Source organism: Salvelinus alpinus, chromosome 30 (genome assembly GCF_045679555.1).
Source record: "Salvelinus alpinus chromosome 30, SLU_Salpinus.1, whole genome shotgun sequence".
NCBI classification, from domain to species: domain Eukaryota; kingdom Metazoa; phylum Chordata; class Actinopteri; order Salmoniformes; family Salmonidae; genus Salvelinus; species Salvelinus alpinus.
In genome coordinates, this window is record NC_092115.1 from 19,632,768 (window position 1) to 19,648,035 (window position 15,268).

Below are 15,268 nucleotides of genomic sequence, written 5' to 3' on the forward strand. Positions count from 1 at the left end.
ACTGGGTATTTTGTTTGAATCACCCTTTTTTATTTTTATTTTATTTTATTTTATTTCACCTTTATTTAACCAGGTAGGCTAGTTGAGAACAAGTTCTCATTTGCAACTGCGACCTGGCCAAGATAAAGCATAGCAGTGTGAACAGACAACACAGAGTTACACATGGAGTAAACAATAAACAAGTCAATAACATGGTAGAAAAAAAAGAGAATCTATATACAATGTGTGCAAAAGGCATGAGGTAGGCAATACATCGAATAATTACAATTTAGCAGATTAACACTGGAGTGATAAATCATCAGATGATCATGTGCAAGAAGAGATACTGGTGTGCAAAAGAGCAGAAAAGTAAATAAATAAAAGCAGTATGGGGGGTGAGGTAGGTAAATTGGGTGGGTAGTTTACAGATGGACTATGTACAGCTGCAGCTGAAATGAATCTGCTAAAAGTCCAGTGCAGCTATTTTTATCTCAGTATCAAATAGGGCTGACACCATTTAGTCAACTGGTTGATAGGCTGTTGGTCGACTGAGAATTTTTTCGTTTAGCAGTTGCCCGAAAAAAAGATTTATGGCACGTCTTGATTGACGCATATCTCCTTGCTGTTTGAGGTGAAGAAATGTTATAAAATAGGCCTACCTGATTACTTCTTGTCCTTGCGCAAATAGCCTGGTATAGAGCCTACAGTTGTGTCTGCCCGGAGGTCACTGGCAGGGGAAACTGAGGGTGCAAAATATTTTATACAATGTTGCAAGTTTGTTAGCTCAAGCATCTGGCTGGACCAAGTTGATTAGTTGATACATTGTTTCAAGTTCGTTGCAGAAAGGCCATGTGTAGCCAAAGTGATGTATTTTTTATCAGGATATTTTTTTCACCTTCAGACTGTAATGATTTTATTTGTTGGCTTTATGTAGGCCATTTTTACATAGTTGGCAATGGCAATAGAAGTTCCTTTTAGATTTGTGTAGTTTTCATTTAGGTTTAGATATCATTTTTATTCATCACTTGAAAATTATTTTGAGATACGAAGACTTTTAATATGAAATAAATTAAATTGTTCCACAAAAATATGCATATGAAAACCATAACTGGCACGCAGATCGGTAGAAATGGTAAGATAAGTTGTCGTGCCTCCTGAGTGGCCCAGTTTTCTAAGGCACTGCAACTTTGCATCCGGCCGCAACCGGGAGACCCATGGGGCAGTGCACAATTGGTCCAGTGTCGCCTGGTTTAGGGGAGGGTTTGACTGGCAGGGATATTCTTGTCCCATCGCGCACTAGCGATTCCTGTGGAGGGCCGGGCGCAGTGCACGCTGACACGTTCGCAAGGTGTACGGTGTTTCCTCTGACACATTGGTGCGGCTGGTTTCCAGGTTAAGTGAGCAGTGCAGCTTGGCTGGGTTGTGTTTCGGAGGACGCGTGGCTCTCAACCTTCACCTATCCAGAGTCTGTTGTGGAGATGGGACAAGACTGTAACTACCAATTGGATATCATGAAATTTGGGGGTAAAAAATAAATTGAAGGTTAATTGGTACACTAAATGGAAACTGACCCTCTGGTGTAGCCTAATTCCGGGAGCGTAATGGTGCGAAGGCCATCAGCAGCGGGAGGAGGAGATTTGAGAACAGGTTTTTTTCTTCTGGTTAGGTTATCTTGGTTTCTGGCACCCTCTTGAGTAATTTGTGTCTTCATTATTTAATCACAGTGTGCTTAATTAAAGCATCAGACAAGCCTACATATAGTTGATTTTATTCAGTCTATATATGGAAAAATACACTTTTTAAAATTTGAACCAGTCGATTGGTCGAAAGAACAGACGGCTTTTGGTATACTAAAAAAAATTATTTGTCGGGGACTTCAGCAATGGATTAGTCAAATAATTTCTGGGTAACAATCAAATACCTTACTGTGATTGTTTTGAATTAAAATGATCAAAAATGACTTGTCAGTAAAGAGCAATTTGTCAAGCAAGAATTTTGCTAGGAATGTCTTGCATTGTCTGAGTGGAAAGGGGGAAAGCTGAAAACTAGCTGTTATTGGCAGAGCCGTTTGGAACTCTTTGTTATTGGTCTATTAACTAATTTACCGCCTGGTGATGTCAGTGATGTGTTTTTAGGGAATCCCATTATTATTCTGCTAATGTAAAATGTGGTTTTGTTTTACTTTCACTTTCAAACAGAGACTGCTCCAGGTAGTTATTTGGTAAGCGTTGGTGGTATAGTGGTGAGCATAGCTGCCTTCCAAGCAGTTGACCCGGGTTCGTTTCCCGGCCAAAGCAACTGGGTAGTTTGTTTGAATCACCCTTTGAAATGAATCTGCTAAAAGTCCAGTGCAGCTATTTTTATCTCAGTATCAAATAGGGCTGACACCATTTAGTCAACTGGTCGATAGGCTGTTGGTCGACTGAGAATTTTTTCGTTTAGCAGTTGCCCGAAAAAAAGATTTATGGCACGTCTTGATTGACGCATATCTCCTTGCTGTTTGAGGTGAAGAAATGTTATAAAATAGGCCTACCTGATTACTTCTTGTCCTTGCGCAAATAGCCTGGTATAGAGCCTACAGTTGTGTCTGCCCGGAGGTCACTGGCAGGGGAAACTGAGGGTGCAAAATATTTTATACAATGTTGCAAGTTTGTTAGCTCAAGCATCTGGCTGGACCAAGTTGATTAGTTGATACATTGTTTCAAGTTCGTTGCAGAAAGGCCATGTGTAGCCAAAGTGATGTATTTTTTATCAGGATATTTTTTTCACCTTCAGACTGTAATGATTTTATTTGTTGGCTTTATGTAGGCCATTTTTACATAGTTGGCAATGGCAATAGAAGTTCCTTTTAGATTTGTGTAGTTTTCATTTAGGTTTAGATATCATTTTTATTCATCACTTGAAAATTATTTTGAGATACGAAGACTTTTAATATGAAATAAATTAAATTGTTCCACGAAAATATGCATATGAAAACCATAACTGGCACGCAGATCGGTAGAAATGGTAAGATAAGTTGTCGTGCCTCCTGAGTGGCCCAGTTTTCTAAGGCACTGCAACTTTGCATCCGGCCGCAACCGGGAGACCCATGGGGCAGTGCACAATTGGTCCAGTGTCGCCTGGTTTAGGGGAGGGTTTGACTGGCAGGGATATTCTTGTCCCATCGCGCACTAGCGATTCCTGTGGAGGGCCGGGCGCAGTGCACGCTGACACGTTCGCAAGGTGTACGGTGTTTCCTCTGACACATTGGTGCGGCTGGTTTCCAGGTTAAGTGAGCAGTGCAGCTTGGCTGGGTTGTGTTTCGGAGGACGCGTGGCTCTCAACCTTCACCTATCCAGAGTCTGTTGTGGAGATGGGACAAGACTGTAACTACCAATTGGATATCATGAAATTTGGGGGTAAAAAATAAATTGAAGGTTAATTGGTACACTAAATGGAAACTGACCCTCTGGTGTAGCCTAATTCCGGGAGCGTAATGGTGCGAAGGCCATCAGCAGCGGGAGGAGGAGATTTGAGAACAGGTTTTTTTCTTCTGGTTAGGTTATCTTGGTTTCTGGCACCCTCTTGAGTAATTTGTGTCTTCATTATTTAATCACAGTGTGCTTAATTAAAGCATCAGACAAGCCTACATATAGTTGATTTTATTCAGTCTATATATGGAAAAATACACTTTTTAAAATTTGAACCAGTCGATTGGTCGAAAGAACAGACGGCTTTTGGTATACTAAAAAAAATTATTTGTCGGGGACTTCAGCAATGGATTAGTCAAATAATTTCTGGGTAACAATCAAATACCTTACTGTGATTGTTTTGAATTAAAATGATCAAAAATGACTTGTCAGTAAAGAGCAATTTGTCAAGCAAGAATTTTGCTAGGAATGTCTTGCATTGTCTGAGTGGAAAGGGGGAAAGCTGAAAACTAGCTGTTATTGGCAGAGCCGTTTGGAACTCTTTGTTATGGGTCTATTAACTAATTTACCGCCTGGTGATGTCAGTGATATGTTTTTAGGGAATCCCATTATTATTCTGCTAATGTAAAATGTGGTTTTGTTTTACTTTCACTTTCAAACAGAGACTGCTCCAGGCAGTTATTTGGTAAGCGTTGGTGGTGTAGTGGTGAGCATAGCTGCCTTCCAAGCAGTTGACCCGGGTTCGATTCCCGGCCAACGCAACTGGGTATTTTGTTTGAATCACCCTTTGAAATGAATCTGCTAAAAGTCCAGTGCAGCTATTTTTATCTCAGTATCAAATAGGGCTGACACCATTTAGTCAACTGGTCGATAGGCTGTTGGTCGACTGAGAATTTTTTCGTTTAGCAGTTGCACGAAAATAAGATTTATGGCACGTCTTGATTGACGCATATCTCCTTGCTGTTTGAGGTGAAGAAATGTTATAAAATAGGCCTACCTGATTACTTCTTGTCCTTGCGCAAATAGCCTGGTATAGAGCCTACAGTTGTGTCTGCCCGGAGGTCACTGGCAGGGGAAACTGAGGGTGCAAAATATTTTATACAATGTTGCAAGTTTGTTAGCTCAAGCATCTGGCTGGACCAAGTTGATTAGTTGATACATTGTTTCAAGTTCGTTGCAGAAAGGCCATGTGTAGCCAAAGTGATTTATTTTTTTATCAGGATATTTTTTTCACCTTCAGACTGTAATGATTTTATTTGTTGGCTTTATGTAGGCCATTTTTACATAGTTGGCAATGGCAATAGAAGTTACTTTTAGATTTGTGTAGTTTTCATTTAGGTTTAGATATCATTTTTATTCATCACTTGAAAATTATTTTGAGATACGAAGACTTTTAATATGAAATAAATTAAATTGTTCCACGAAAATATGCATATGAAAACCATAACTGGCACGCAGATCGGTAGAAATGGTAAGATAAGTTGTCGTGCCTCCTGAGTGGCCCAGTGTTCTAAGGCACTGCACATTGCATCCTGCCGCAACCGGGAGACCCATGGGGCAGTGCACAATTGGTCCAGTGTCGCCTGGTTTAGGGGAGGGTTTGGCTGGCAGGGATATTCTTGTCCCATCGCGCACTAGCGATTCCTGTGGAGGGCCGGGCGCAGTGCACGCTGACACGTTCGCAAGGTGTACGGTGTTTCCTCTGATACATTGGTGCGGCTGGTTTCCAGGTTAAGTGAGCAGTGCAGCTTGGCTGGGTTGTGTTTCGGAGGACGCGTGGCTCTCAACCTTCACCTATCCAGAGTCTGTTGTGGAGATGGGACAAGACTGTAACTACCAATTGGATATCATGAAATTTGGGGGTAAAAAATCAATTGAAGGTTAATTGGTACACTAAATGGAAACTGACCCTCTGGTGTAGCCTAATTCCGGGAGCGTAATGGTGCGAAGGCCATCAGCAGCGGGAGGAGGAGATTTGAGAACAGGTTTTTTTCTTCTGGTTAGGTTATCTTGGTTTCTGGCACCCTCTTGAGTAATTTGTGTCTTCATTATTTAATCACAGTGTGCTTAGTTAAAGCATCAGACAAGCCTACATATAGTTGATTTTATTCAGTCTATATATGGAAAAATACACTTTTTAAAATTTGAACCAGTCGATTGGTCGAAAGAACAGACGGCTTTTGGTATACTAAAAAAAATAATTTGTCGGGGACTTCAGCAATGGATTAGTCAAATAATTTCTGGGTAACAATCAAATACCTTACTGTGATTGTTTTCAATTAAAATGATCAAAAATGACTTGTCAGTAAAGAGCAATTTGTCAAGCAAGAATTTTGCTAGGAATGTCTTGCATTGTCTGAGTGGAAAGGGGGAAAGCTGAAAACTAGCTGTTATTGGCAGAGCCGTTTGGAACTTTGTTATTGGTCTATTAACTAATTTACCGCCTGGTGATGTCAGTGATGTGTTTTTAGGGAATCTAATTATTATTCTGCTAATGTAAAATGTGGTTTTGTTTTACTTTCACTTTCAAACAGAGACTGCTCCAGGTATTTATTTGGTAAGCGTTGGTGGTATAGTGGTGAGCATAGCTGCCTTCCAAGCAGTTGACCCGGGTTCGATTCCCGGCCAACGCAACTGGGTATTTTGTTTGAATCACCCTTTGAAATGAATCTGCTAAAAGTCCAGTGCAGCTGTTTTTATCTCAGTATTAAATAGGGCTGACACCATTTAGTCAACTGGTCGATAGGCTGTTGGTCGACTGAGAATTTTTTCGTTTAGCAGTTGCCCGAAAAAAAGATTTATGGCACGTATTGATTGACGCATATCTCCTTGCTGTTTGAGGTGAAGAAATGTTATAAAATAGGCCTACCTGATTACTTCTTGTCCTTGCGCAAATAGCCTGGTATAGAGCCTACAGTTGTGTCTGCCCGGAGGTCACTGGCAGGGGAAACTGAGGGTGCAAAATATTTTATACAATGTTGCAAGTTTGTTAGCTCAAGCATCTGGCTGGACCAAGTTGATTAGTTGATACATTGTTTCAAGTTCGTTGCAGAAAGGCCATGTGTAGCCAAAGTGATTTATTTTTTTATCAGGATATTTTTTTCACCTTCAGACTGTAATGATTTTATTTGTTGGCTTTATGTAGGCCATTTTTACATAGTTGGCAATGGCAATAGAAGTTACTTTTAGATTTGTGTAGTTTTCATTTAGGTTTAGATATCATTTTTATTCATCACTTTAAAATTATTTTGAGATACGAAGACTTTTAATATGAAATAAATTAAATTGTTCCACGAAAATATGCATATGAAAACCATAACTGGCACGCAGATCGGTAGAAATGGTAAGATAAGTTGTCGTGCCTCCTGAGTGGCCCAGTGTTCTAAGGCACTGCAACATTGCATCCGGCCGCAACCGGGAGACCCATGGGGCAGTGCACAATTGGTCCAGTGTCGCCTGGTTTAGGGGAGGGTTTGGCTGGCAGGGATATTCTTGTCCCATCGCGCACTAGCGATTCCTGTGGAAGGCCGGGCGCAGTGCACACTGACACTTTCGCAAGGTGTATGGTGTTTCCTCTGACACATTGGTGCGGCTGGTTTCCAGGTTAAGTGAGCAGTGCAGCTTGGCTGGGTTGTGTTTCGGAGGACGCGTGGCTCTCAACCTTCACCTATCCAGAGTCTGTTGTGGAGATGGGACAAGACTGTAACTACCAATTGGATATCATGAAATTTGGGGGTAAAAAATCAATTGAAGGTTAATTGGTACACTAAATGGAACTGACCCTCTGGTGTAGCCTAATTCCGGGAGCGTAATGGTGCGAAGGCCATCAGCAGCGGGAGGAGGAGATTTGAGAACAGGTTTTTTTCTTCTGGTTAGGTTATCTTGGTTTCTGGCACCCTCTTGAGTAATTTGTGTCTTCATTATTTAATCACAGTGTGCTTAATTAAAGCATCAGACAAGCCTACATATAGTTGATTTTATTCAGTCTATATATGGAAAAATACACTTTTTAAAATTTGAACAAGTCGATTGGTCGAAAGAACAGACGGCTTTTGGTATACAAAAAAAAAATAATTGTCGGGGACTTCAGCAATGGATTAGTCAAATAATTTCTGGGTAACAATCAAATACCTTACTGTGATTGTTTTCAATTAAAATGATCAAAAATGATCATAAATGACTTGTCAGTAAAGAGCAATTTGTCAAGCAAGAATTTTGCTAGGAATGTCTTGCATTGTCTGAGTGGAAAGGGGGAAAGCTGAAAACTAGCTGTTATTGGCAGAGCCGTTTGGAACTCTTTGTTATGGGTCTATTAACTAATTTACCGCCTGGTGATGTCAGTGATATGTTTTTAGGGAATCCCATTATTATTCTGCTAATGTAAAATGTGGTTTTGTTTTACTTTCACTTTCAAACAGAGACTGCTCCAGGCAGTTATTTGGTAAGCGTTGGTGGTATAGTGGTGAGCATAGCTGCCTTCCAAGCACTTGACCCGGTTTCGATTCCTGGCCAACCCAACTGGGTATTTTGTTTGAATCACCCTTTGAAATGAATCTGCTAAAAGTCCAGTGCAGCTATTTTTATCTCAGTATCAAATAGGGCTGACACCATTTAGTCAACTGGTCGATAGGCTGTTGGTCGACTGAGAATTTTTTCGTTTAGCAGTTGCCCGAAAAAAAGATTTATGGCACGTCTTGATTGACGCATATCTCCTTGCTGTTTGAGGTGAAGAAATGTTATAAAATAGGCCTACCTGATTACTTCTTGTCCTTGCGCAAATAGCCTGGTATAGAGCCTACAGTTGTGTCTGCCCGGAGGTCACTGGCAGGGGAAACTGAGGGTGCAAAATATTTTATACAATGTTGCAAGTTTGTTAGCTCAAGCATCTGGCTGGACCAAGTTGATTAGTTGATACATTGTTTCAAGTTCGTTGCAGAAAGGCCATGTGTAGCCAAAGTGATTTATTTTTTTATCAGGATATTTTTTTCACCTTCAGACTGTAATGATTTTATTTGTTGGCTTTATGTAGGCCATTTTTACATAGTTGGCAATGGCAATAGAAGTTACTTTTAGATTTGTGTAGTTTTCATTTAGGTTTAGATATCATTTTTATTCATCACTTGAAAACTATTTTGAGATACGAAGACTTTTAATATGAAATAAATTAAATTGTTCCACGAAAATATGCATATGAAAACCATAACTGGCACGCAGATCGGTAGAAATGGTAAGATAAGTTGTCGTGCCTCCTGAGTGGCCCAGTGTTCTAAGGCACTGCAACGTTGCATCCGGCCGCAACCGGGAGACCCATGGGGCAGTGCACAATTGGTCCAGTGTCGCCTGGTTTAGGGGAGGGTTTGGCTGGCAGGGATATTCTTGTCCCATCGCGCACTAGCGATTCCTGTGGAGGGCCGGGCGCAGTGCACACTGACACGTTCGCAAGGTGTATGGTGTTTCCTCTGACACATTGGTGCGGCTGGTTTCCAGGTTAAGTGAGCAGTGCAGCTTGGCTGGGTTGTGTTTCGGAGGATGCGTGGCTCTCAACCTTCACCTATCCAGAGTCTGTTGTGGAGATGGGACAAGACTGTAACTACCAATTGGATATCATGAAATTTGGGGGTAAAAAATCAATTGAAGGTTAATTGGTACACTAAATGGAACTGACCCTCTGGTGTAGCCTAATTCCGGGAGCGTAATGGTGCGAAGGCCATCAGCAGCGGGAGGAGGAGATTTGAGAACAGGTTTTTTTCTTCTGGTTAGGTTATCTTGGTTTCTGGCACCCTCTTGAGTAATTTGTGTCTTCATTATTTAATCACAGTGTGCTTAATTAAAGCATCAGACAAGCCTACATATAGTTGATTTTATTCAGTCTATATATGGAAAAATACACTTTTTTAAATTTGAACCAGTCGATTGGTCGAAAGAACAGACGGCTTTTGGTATACAAAAAAAAAAAATTGTCGGGGACTTCAGCAATGGATTAGTCAAATAATTTCTGGGTAACAATCAAATACCTTACTGTGATTGTTTTCAATTAAAATGATCAAAAATGATCATAAATGACTTATCAGTAAAGAGCAATTTGTCAAGCAAGAATTTTGCTAGGAATGTCTTGCATTGTCTGAGTGGAAAGGGGGAAAGCTGAAAACTAGCTGTTATTGGCAGAGCCGTTTGGAACTCTTTGTTATTGGTCTATTAACTAATTTATCGCCTGGTGATGTCAGTGATATGTTTTTAGGGAATCCCATTATTATTCTGCTAATGTAAAATGTGGTTTTGTTTTACTTTCACTTTCAAACAGAGACTGCTCCAGGCAGTTATTTGGTAAGCGTTGGTGGTATAGTGGTGAGCATAGCTGCCTTCCAAGCAGTTGACCCGGGTTCGATTCCCGGCCAACGCAACTGGGAATTTTGTTTGAATCACCCTTTGAAATGAATCTGCTAAAAGTCCAGTGCAGCTATTTTTATCTCAGTATCAAATAGGGCTGACACCATTTAGTCAACTGGTCGATAGGCTGTTGGTCGACTGAGAATTTTTTCGTTTAGCAGTTGCCCGAAAAAAAGATTTATGGCACGTCTTGATTGACGCATATCTCCTTGCTGTTTGAGGTGAAGAAATGTTATAAAATAGGCCTACCTGATTACTTCTTGTCCTTGCGCAAATAGCCTGGTATAGAGCCTACAGTTGTGTCTGCCCGGAGGTCACTGGCAGGGGAAACTGAGGGTGCAAAATATTTTATACAATGTTGCAAGTTTGTTAGCTCAAGCATCTGGCTGGACCAAGTTGATTAGTTGATACATTGTTTCAAGTTCGTTGCAGAAAGGCCATGTGTAGCCAAAGTGATTTATTTTTTTATCAGGATATTTTTTTCACCTTCAGACTGTAATGATTTTATTTGTTGGCTTTATGTAGGCCATTTTTACATAGTTGGCAATGGCAATAGAAGTTACTTTTAGATTTGTGTAGTTTTCATTTAGGTTTAGATATCATTTTTATTCATCACTTGAATATTATTTTGAGATACGAAGACTTTTAATATGAAATAAATTAAATTGTTCCACGAAAATATGCATATGAAAACCATAACTGGCACGCAGATCGGTAGAAATGGTAAGATAAGTTGTCGTGCCTCCTGAGTGGCCCAGTGTTCTAAGGCACTGCAACGTTGCATCCGGCAGCAACCGGGAGACCCATGGGGCAGTGCACAATTGGTCTAGTGTCGCCTGGTTTAGGGGAGGGTTTGGCTGGCAGGGATATTCTTGTCCCATCGCGCACTAGCGATTCCTGTGGAGGGCCGGGCGCAGTGCACGCTGACACGTTCGCAAGGTGTACGGTGTTTCCTCTGACACATTGGTGCGGCTGGTTTCCAGGTTAAGTGAGCAGTGCAGCTTGGCTGGGTTGTGTTTCGGAGGACGCGTGGCTCTCAACCTTCACCTATCCAGAGTCTGTTGTGGAGATGGGACAAGACTGTAACTACCAATTGGATATCATGAAATTTGGGGGTAAAAAATAAATTGAAGGTTAATTGGTACACTAAATGGAAACTGACCCTCTGGTGTAGCCTAATTCCGGGAACGTAATGGTGCGAAGGCCATCAGCAGCGGGAGGAGGAGATTTGAGAACAGGTTTTTTTCTTCTGGTTAGGTTATCTTGGTTTCTGGCACCCTCTTGAGTAATTTGTGTCTTCATTATTTAATCACAGTGTGCTTAAATAAAGCATCAGACAAGCCTACATATAGTTGATTTTATTCAGTCTATATATGGAAAAATACACTTTTTAAAATTTGAACCAGTCAATTGGTCGAAAGAACAGACGGCTTTTGGTATACTAAAAAAAAAAAATTGTCGGGGACTTCAGCAATGGATTAGTCAAATAATTTCTGGGTAACAATCAAATACCTTACTGTGATTGTTTTCAATTAAAATGATCAAAAATGATCAAAAATGATCAAAAATGACTTGTCAGTAAAGAGCAATTTGTCAAGCAAGAATTTTGCTAGGAATGTCTTGCATTGTCTGAGTGGAAAGGGGGAAAGCTGAAAACTAGCTGTTATTGGCAGAGCCGTTTGGAACTCTTTGTTATTGGTCTATTAACTAATTTACCGCCTGGTGATGTCAGTGATGTGTTTTTAGGGAACCCCATTATTATTCTGCTAATGTAAAATGTGGTTTTGTTTTACTTTCACTTTCAAACAGAGACTGCTCCAGGTAGTAATTTGGTAAGCGTTGGTGGTATAGTGGTGAGCATAGCTGCCTTCCAAGCAGTTGACCCGGGTTCGATTCCCGGCCAACGCAACTGGGTATTTTGTTTGAATCACCCTTTGAAATGAATCTGCTAAAAGTCCAGTGCAGCTATTTTTATCTCAGTATCAAATAGGCCTGACACCATTTAGTCAACTGGTCGATAGGCTGTTGGTCGACTGAGAATTTTTTCGTTTAGCAGTTGCCCGAAAAAAAGATTTATGGCACGTCTTGATTGACGCATATCTCCTTGCTGTTTGAGGTGAAGAAATGTTATAAAATAGGCCTACCTGATTACTTCTTGTCCTTGCGCAAATAGCCTGGTATAGAGCCTACAGTTGTGTCTGCCCGGAGGTCACTGGCAGGGGAAACTGAGGGTGCAAAATATTTTATACAATGTTGCAAGTTTGTTAGCTCAAGCATCTGGCTGGACCAAGTTGATTAGTTGATACATTGTTTCAAGTTCGTTGCAGAAAGGCCATGTGTAGCCAAAGTGATTTATTTTTTATCAGGATATTTTTTTCACCTTCAGACTGTAATGATTTTATTTGTTGGCTTTATGTAGGCCATTTTTACATAGTTGGCAATGGCAATAGAAGTTACTTTTAGATTTGTGTAGTTTTCATTTAGGTTTAGATATCATTTTTATTCATCACTTGAATATTATTTTGAGATACGAAGACTTTTAATATGAAATAAATTAAATTGTTCCACGAAAATATGCATATGAAAACCATAACTGGCACGCAGATCGGTAGAAATGGTAAGATAAGTTGTCGTGCTTCCTGAGTGGCCCAGTGTTCTAAGGCACTGCAACGTTGCATCCGGCCGCAACCGGGAGACCCATGGGGCAGTGCACAATTGGTCCAGTGTCGCCTGGTTTAGGGGAGGGTTTGGCTGGCAGGGATATTCTTGTCCCATCGCGCACTAGCGATTCCTGTGGAGGGCCGGGCGCAGTGCACGCTGACACGTTCGCAAGGTGTACGGTGTTTCCTCTGACACATTGGTGCGGCTGGTTTCCAGGTTAAGTGAGCAGTGCAGCTTGGCTGGGTTGTGTTTCGGAGGACGCGTGGCTCTCAACCTTCACCTATCCAGAGTCTGTTGTGGAGATGGGACAAGACTGTAACTACCAATTGGATATCATGAAATTTGGGGGTAAAAAAACAATTGAAGGTTAATTGGTACACTAAATGGAAACTGACCCTCTGGTGTAGCCTAATTCCGGGAGCGTAATGGTGCGAAGGCCATCAGCAGCGGGAGGAGGAGATTTGAGAACAGGTTTTTTTCTTCTGGTTAGGTTATCTTGGTTTCTGGCACCCTCTTGAGTAATTTGTGTCTTCATTATTTAATCACAGTGTGCTTAAATAAAGCATCAGACAAGCCTACATATAGTTGATTTTATTCAGTCTATATATGGAAAAATACACTTTTTAAAATTTGAACCAGTCAATTGGTCGAAAGAACAGACGGCTTTTGGTATACTAAAAAAAAAAAATTGTCGGGGACTTCAGCAATGGATTAGTCAAATAATTTCTGGGTAACAATCAAATACCTTACTGTGATTGTTTTCAATTAAAATGATCAAAAATGATAAAAAATGACTTGTCAGTAAAGAGCAATTTGTCAAGCAAGAATTTTGCTAGGAATGTCTTGCATTGTCTGAGTGGAAAGGGGGAAAGCTGAAAACTAGCTGTTATTGGCAGAGCCGTTTGGAACTCTTTGTTATTGGTCTATTAACTAATTTACCGCCTGGTGATGTCAGTGATGTGTTTTTAGGGAACCCCATTATTATTCTGCTAATGTAAAATGTGGTTTTGTTTTACTTTCACTTTCAAACAGAGACTGCTCCAGGTAGTAATTTGGTAAGCTTTGGTGGTATAGTGGTGAGCATAGCTGCCTTCCAAGCAGTTGACCCGGGTTCGATTCCCGGCCAACGCAACTGGGTGTTTTGTTTGAATCACCCTTTGAAATGAATCTGCTAAAAGTCCAGTGCAGCTATTTTTATCTCAGTATCAAATAGGCCTGACACCATTTAGTCAACTGGTCGATAGGCTGTTGGTCGACCGAGAATTTTTTCGTTTAGCAGTTGCCCGAAAAAAAGATTTATGGCACGTCTTGATTGACGCATATCTCCTTGCTGTTTGAGGTGAAGAAATGTTATAAAATAGGCCTACCTGATTACTTCTTGACCTTGCGCAAATAGCCTGGTATAGAGCCTACAGTTGTGTCTGCCCGGAGGTCACTGGCAGGGGAAACTGAGGGTGCAAAATATTTTATACAATGTTGCAAGTTTGTTAGCTCAAGCATCTGGCTGGACCAAGTTGATTAGTTGATACATTGTTTCAAGTTCGTTGCAGAAAGGCCATGTGTAGCCAAAGTGATTTATTTTTTATCAGGATATTTTTTTCACCTTCAGACTGTAATGATTTTATTTGTTGGCTTTATGTAGGCCATTTTTACATAGTTGGCAATGGCAATAGAAGTTACTTTTAGATTTGTGTAGTTTTCATTTAGGTTTAGATATCATTTTTATTCATCACTTGAATATTATTTTGAGATACGAAGACTTTTAATATGAAATAAATTAAATTGTTCCACGAAAATATGCATATGAAAACCATAACTGGCACGCAGATCGGTAGAAATGGTAAGATAAGTTGTCGTGCTTCCTGAGTGGCCCAGTGTTCTAAGGCACTGCAACGTTGCATCCGGCCGCAACCGGGAGACCCATGGGGCAGTGCACAATTGGTCCAGTGTCGCCTGGTTTAGGGGAGGGTTTGGCTGGCAGGGATATTCTTGTCCCATCGCGCACTAGCGATTCCTGTGGAGGGCCGGGCGCAGTGCACGCTGACACGTTCGCAAGGTGTACGGTGTTTCCTCTGACACATTGGTGCGGCTGGTTTCCAGGTTAAGTGAGCAGTGCAGCTTGGCTGGGTTGTGTTTCGGAGGACGCGTGGCTCTCAACCTTCACCTATCCAGAGTCTGTTGTGGAGATGGGACAAGACTGTAACTACCAATTGGATATCATGAAATTTGGGGGTAAAAAATAAATTGAAGGTTAATTGGTACACTAAATGGAAACTGACAAACTGGTGTAGCCTAATTCCGGGAGCGTAATGGTGCGAAGGCCATCAGCAGCGGGAGGAGGAGATTTGAGAACAGGTTTTTTTCTTCTGGTTAGGTTATCTTGGTTTCTGGCACCCTCTTGAGTAATTTGTGTCTTCATTATTTAATCACAGTGTGCTTAAATAAAGCATCAGACAAGCCTACATATAGTTGATTTTATTCAGTCTATATATGGAAAAATACACTTTTTAAAATTTGAACCAGTCAATTGGTCGAAAGAACAGACGGCTTTTGGTATACTAAAAAAAAAAAATTGTCGGGGACTTCAGCAATGGATTAGTCAAATAATTTCTGGGTAACAATCAAATACCTTACTGTGATTGTTTTCAATTAAAATGATCAAAAATGATCAAAAATGATCAAAAATGATCAAAATTGACTTGTCAGTAAAGAGCAATTTGTCAAGCAAGAATTTTGCTAGGAATGTCTTGCATTGTCTGAGTGGAAAGGGGGAAAGCTGAAAACTAGCTGTTATTGGCAGAGCCGTTTGGAACTCTTTGTTATTGGTCTAT

General features: G+C 40.7%; 6 non-coding genes across 6 annotated transcripts; all 6 read left to right on the top strand.

Moving 5' to 3' along the window:
* The first annotated feature begins 2,204 nt into the window (after nucleotides 1-2,204).
* On the top strand, nucleotides 2,205-2,276 carry trnag-ucc (transfer RNA glycine (anticodon UCC)). Its single transcript has one exon. It is a non-coding gene; the product is annotated as a tRNA-Gly (tRNA).
* Nucleotides 2,277-4,078: 1,802 nt separating this feature from the next.
* Nucleotides 4,079-4,150, top strand: trnag-ucc (transfer RNA glycine (anticodon UCC)). Its single transcript has one exon. It is a non-coding gene; the product is annotated as a tRNA-Gly (tRNA).
* A 1,800-nt stretch (nucleotides 4,151-5,950) lies between these two features.
* On the top strand, nucleotides 5,951-6,022 carry trnag-ucc (transfer RNA glycine (anticodon UCC)). The gene has a single exon. It is a non-coding gene; the product is annotated as a tRNA-Gly (tRNA).
* A 3,695-nt stretch (nucleotides 6,023-9,717) lies between these two features.
* Nucleotides 9,718-9,789, top strand: trnag-ucc (transfer RNA glycine (anticodon UCC)). Its single transcript has one exon. It is a non-coding gene; the product is annotated as a tRNA-Gly (tRNA).
* A 1,823-nt stretch (nucleotides 9,790-11,612) lies between these two features.
* On the top strand, nucleotides 11,613-11,684 carry trnag-ucc (transfer RNA glycine (anticodon UCC)). The gene has a single exon. It is a non-coding gene; the product is annotated as a tRNA-Gly (tRNA).
* Nucleotides 11,685-13,496: 1,812 nt separating this feature from the next.
* trnag-ucc (transfer RNA glycine (anticodon UCC)) lies at nucleotides 13,497-13,568 on the top strand. The gene has a single exon. It is a non-coding gene; the product is annotated as a tRNA-Gly (tRNA).
* Nucleotides 13,569-15,268: the final 1,700 nt, after the last annotated feature.